The 4925-nt window shown below is 35.9% G+C and overlaps 1 long non-coding RNA gene across 1 annotated transcript; it reads right to left on the bottom strand.

Moving 5' to 3' along the window:
- Positions 1-339: 339 nt before the first annotated feature.
- LOC147917454 (uncharacterized) lies at positions 340-4616 on the bottom strand. Its single transcript, XR_015551708.1, has 3 exons — positions 4500-4616; positions 1172-1309; positions 340-1050 (listed from the first exon to the last, which is right to left on the bottom strand). It is a non-coding gene; the product is annotated as an uncharacterized LOC147917454 (long non-coding RNA).
- Between the last annotated feature and the right edge of the window lie 309 nt (positions 4617-4925).

Genomic DNA, 4925 nt, shown 5'->3' with positions numbered 1-4925 from the left:
CTTTCTATATACTGACAACAGACAGAAATATATCTGTGAAGAATCTATTCATAATTGCAACAATAAAACATAAAATATCTAGAAGTAAGTGTAAATTGAAAATAAATGTATGAAATCTATATGAAGAAAACCATTCAACATTGCTGAAGGACAGAAAAGAAAACCTGAACATGTGGAGTGACATACCGTGTTCATAGATGAGAAAATTTGATATTGTCAAGATGTCAATTTTCCCCCAAATAGATTTTTAAATTCAAGGCAATTTCATTAAAAATATTCTACATTTGAAATTGTAAAAATTTATAATCTACATAAAAGATGAAAAACATTGTACGATAAACATTTGTACACCCCTCACCTCAATTTACCAATCGTTAACATCCTGCCACCATTACTTCATCTCATTTACTTTGATTTTCTGAACTATTTGAATGTAAGTTGCAGACACCAATGGCACTTTGCCCCTAAATACTTCAACATGCATCTCCTAAAAATTAAGGCATTTTGACACAGCCGTTATATCAGTTTCATACATAATATCAGACAATTACCTATAATTCTATAATACCATCAAAAATAGCACTTATCAAACTTTACTATCCGTATGAGCCACCTGGGGATCTTGTCAAAATGCAGACTCTGATTCAGCAGATCTGAGGTGGGGGCCGAGGTTCTACATTTCCAACAAGCTCCCAAATGATGACGCTGATGCTGGTCTGCCAGACCACACTTGGAGCTGCAAGGTTCAACTGTTACTCCTTCTATCCCGCCTTCCCGAGTATCACTCCCCTCTCCTCGTCTAAAGAGGAAACCATTTTGCTTGGTGTTGAAATCAACTTGGTGTCGATTATTCCAATGCATCTTTTCATACACTTATTAGATATATGTATCCTTGAACTATATCAAGTTTGTTTTCCATATTTTTAAATTTACATGTGGTATCACATTGAACATATTCTTGGGCAACTCGCTATTTTCATTCAACATTAAGTGAGGTTTATCCAAGTTGATATATGTAGTTCTGAGCCATTCATTTTAACTTCAGTAAACCTAAAAGAGAAAAAAAGAGATATGATTGAAAAAATATTATGTATTATCTTTGTCTGTTTGGGCTCTACAACAAAATATCACAGACTGTGAGGCTTAAATACAAAAAAAATTTATTTCTCACATTTCTGGAGGCTGGAAGTCCAAGATCAAGGTACCAGAATGGTCGTCTTCTGTTGAGGGTCCTCTTCCTGGTTCATAGCTGGTGACTTCTTGCTGTGTCCTCACATCGTAGAAGGGGCGAGGGACCTCTCTGGAGTCTCTATTATAAAGGCACTAATCACATTCACCAGGGCTCCACCCTCATGCCATAAGCATCAACCAAAGGCCCCATCTCCTAACATGATTATATTGGCATTTGGATTTCAACATACAAATTTGGGGGACACAAACATTCAGACCATAATTAATGCCCATGAAGTCTTTGGGAACTTATCATTAGGCTTAGTGTTCATTCTTTTATTCACTGAGTATTTATTGAGGATCCACTCTCAGCCAGATACTATGCAAGGTACTGGAGGTACAATGATGAGCAAAACAGATCAAGCCCCTGCTCTCAAGGAGCTTACAGTCTGGTTGTGAAGTAAGGATCAGACATTGATCAAATAATCACATTCATGTATTAATTACAAACCATGGTGATGCAGTGTGAGTTGAGGAGATGGAACTAAGAGTTTGGGAATACCAAAGCAGCTAGAGTTTGCAGGACAGAAGATTGGAGAGGAGAGAGCTGTGGAGAGAACCTCACAGATCTGCAGAAGGTACCTCCTGAGTATTCAGAAGAGTATTAATCAGCACTCGCATGTGAGGAAACTAACCAAGGCCAGGGAAAGAATACCTGGAAAGGTGCTAGGTGTTCTCACAAGGCCAGGAATAGTGCCTGTTCCCATCAGCCAGACTGAAAATCTTACCATTCATGGGGCATTGGGCAGAGTGCTCAGAGGGGTCTTGCCTCAAGAGTGGAGAATAATTATTCCTAGACTGGACGCTGATCTGATCCCATTTAACAAATCTTAAAAACAAGATCCTTTTGGATCTGGTTTTTCCAAAGTAACCTAACTGCTTCCCAGAACAAAATTCAAGAATATTAATAGAAATACAAAATATCCAGCACCTAAGAAGATAAAATTCATAGTGTATGGCTTCCAATCAAAAATTACAAAGCAAGCATAAAAGAAGGAAAATCCAGTCACAATAAGGAGAAAGAAAATCACTCAATCCCAACTGACACAGATGTTAGAATTAGCAGACAAGGACATTAAAAACAGGTATTATAGCTGTATTCCATATGTTCACAAAGTTATGTAGAGACATGGAAGATTTTTTTTTAAGGCCCAAATTGAACTTCTAGAAATGAACACTATTATGCATGAGATCAAAAATACATGGGATGAGATTAACAGCAGACTAAACATTGCAGAGGAAAGAAATTAGTGAATTTAAAGACAGAAATAGAGATTATCCAAATGAAACACAGAAAAAAAGAATTTTTTAAAAAATGAACAAACCAGTATTGAGCTGTGGGACAAGTTCAAGTGACATATCTACCTATTATTGGAGTCCTCAAAGAAGAGGAGGAAGGGGGAGAAACGGGAAAAAAATTTCAAGAAATAATGGCTGAAAAAACAATAATATATATAAAAAAAGAAATAATGACTGAAAGATTTCCAAATTTGGTGAAGATTACAAACCCACATATCCAAGAAGTTCAATGAACTCCAAACACAAAAAAACAAGAAGAAAACTATACCAGCGCACATTATAGTCAAAATTTTCAAAACCAGTGATAAAGAGAACATCTTAAAAAAAGCTAAAGAAACAGGACATGTATACAGAGGAAAAAATATAAGAATGATAGCACATTTCTCATCAGAAACAATGCAGGCAAGACGACAGTGGGGCAACATCTTTAAATAACTATGCGGGGGAGAGGGGAACTGTCAACCTAGAATTCCATAACTAGTGAAAATATCTTTCAAGAACAAAACTGAGATACTATTTCAGACAGGGCAAGGACGTCCCTTCTCACCACTTCTATTCAACATTGTACAGGGGGGCTCTAGGCAGGGCAATGAGGTAAGAGAATGAAACAAAACGCATCCAGATTTGGAAGGAAGAAATCATCTAGATTGGAAAAGAAGGAGTAAAACTGTCTTTACCTCCAGACAACATGATTATCTATGTAGAAAATCTAATGAAATCTACTACAAAGCTACAAGAAGTGTTAAGTGAGTTTAGTAAGGTTGAAGGATACAAGACCAATATACAATAATCAATTTATTTCTATACCCTAGCAATGAACAATCCGAAATAGAAATTTTTGAAAAACCACTTAAAATAGTGTCAAAAACATGAAATATTTAGGAATAAATCTGACAAATACGTATGAGATCGAAAACTCACGTACACTGAAAACTTTAAAACATTGCTGAGATAAATTAAAGAACACCTAAATAAATGGAAAGATACCATGTTCATGGGATGGAAGACTCAAAATGTCGTTTCTCTCCAAATTGATCTATAGACTCAATGGAACCCAATAAAAATCCCAACAGCTTTTTGATAGAAATTGACAAGCTGATTCTAAAATCCTTATGGAAATGCAAATGACTAGAAAGCCAAAACAATTTTGTAAAAGAATAAAGCTGGAGGACTAACACTACCTGATTTCAAGACTTATGTAATGCTACAGTCATTAATACAGTGTGGTGTTTGTGTAAAGATAGACAAATAGATCAATGGAACAGAACAGAGAGTTCAAAAGAGACTCACATATATGTAGACAACTAATTTTTGACAAAGATGTAAAGGCAATGCAGGGGAGAAAGGATAGCCTTTTCAACAAATGGTGTTGGAACAACTGGATATCCATATACAAAAAAAAAAAAAGAACTTTGTGCCATACTTCACACCATAAACAAACAGTAACTCAAAATGGATCATAGGCCTAAGTGTAAGACTTAAAACTGTATCATTCTAGAAGAAAACGTAAGAGAAAAATCTCTGTGATCTTGGGCTAGGCAAAGATTTCTTAGATACATGCTCCAAGGGCCTACAATAATCATCTCTTCTGGGAAGACCTGACCCTCATCCCTGGACAGGTTTTTTTTTTTTTTTTTTTCCCCTGTTCTGGTCTTACTTATATATGATATTCATCAAATTATATTGTGAGTATCTGTTTATATTTCTGTCCTCCATTGAGTACCCCTTGAGTAAAGGTCATGTCTTAATTATTTCAATGTCTCCAAAGTCAATAAATGTTAATTACATGATGTCTCCAACTCCAAGCTTAATGAGGGAGAAAATCTTTCCCAGGAGCCTCCTGGCATATTTCCCTGATGTCTCATTGGCCAGAACTGGTCATAGGGTTACCACTAAGCAAATCACTAGTTATTGGAATTACCATGATTTACTTGGACCAATTATGCTTCACTCTTTGGAGACAGGCTTACCTTCCATTGGGTAAGCTAGCTGCAGAGAACTCGACGGAAGTGTGGTGGTGGTGGAGTTGGTGACACCAACCAGGCTGCTTCATTTTCCATTGTGAAGGTATAATTCACAAACCACCTTGCCTTATATCTAGAATTCAAAAGGAAAAACTGTCAGATATCACTTTATTTAAAAATAAAAAGAACAACACAGCCCTGCTACGGTAGGAAGAGTGAAATCATTCATCTGAAACAGCAAGACTTTGCACTGAGCTTTTTATAGCTTTTTAGACAATACATCTACAGAAAGAAGCTTGGTAAGCTTTACTGCTGAATCATTTACATCAACTCATACAATTTTGAATATTCATTAATTTTCACAATAGCCCTTGTTTTAGAAGATATGTTATTATACAAATATTCTTCACAAACCTTAAAACTCAAGCATAA

Source organism: Ceratotherium simum, chromosome 3, assembly GCF_057802395.1.
Source record: "Ceratotherium simum simum isolate JZ-2026a chromosome 3, ASM5780239v1, whole genome shotgun sequence".
NCBI classification, from domain to species: domain Eukaryota; kingdom Metazoa; phylum Chordata; class Mammalia; order Perissodactyla; family Rhinocerotidae; genus Ceratotherium; species Ceratotherium simum.
The sequence above is the reverse complement of the archived record's forward strand: the minus strand, read 5'-3'. Positions and strand labels throughout refer to the sequence as shown.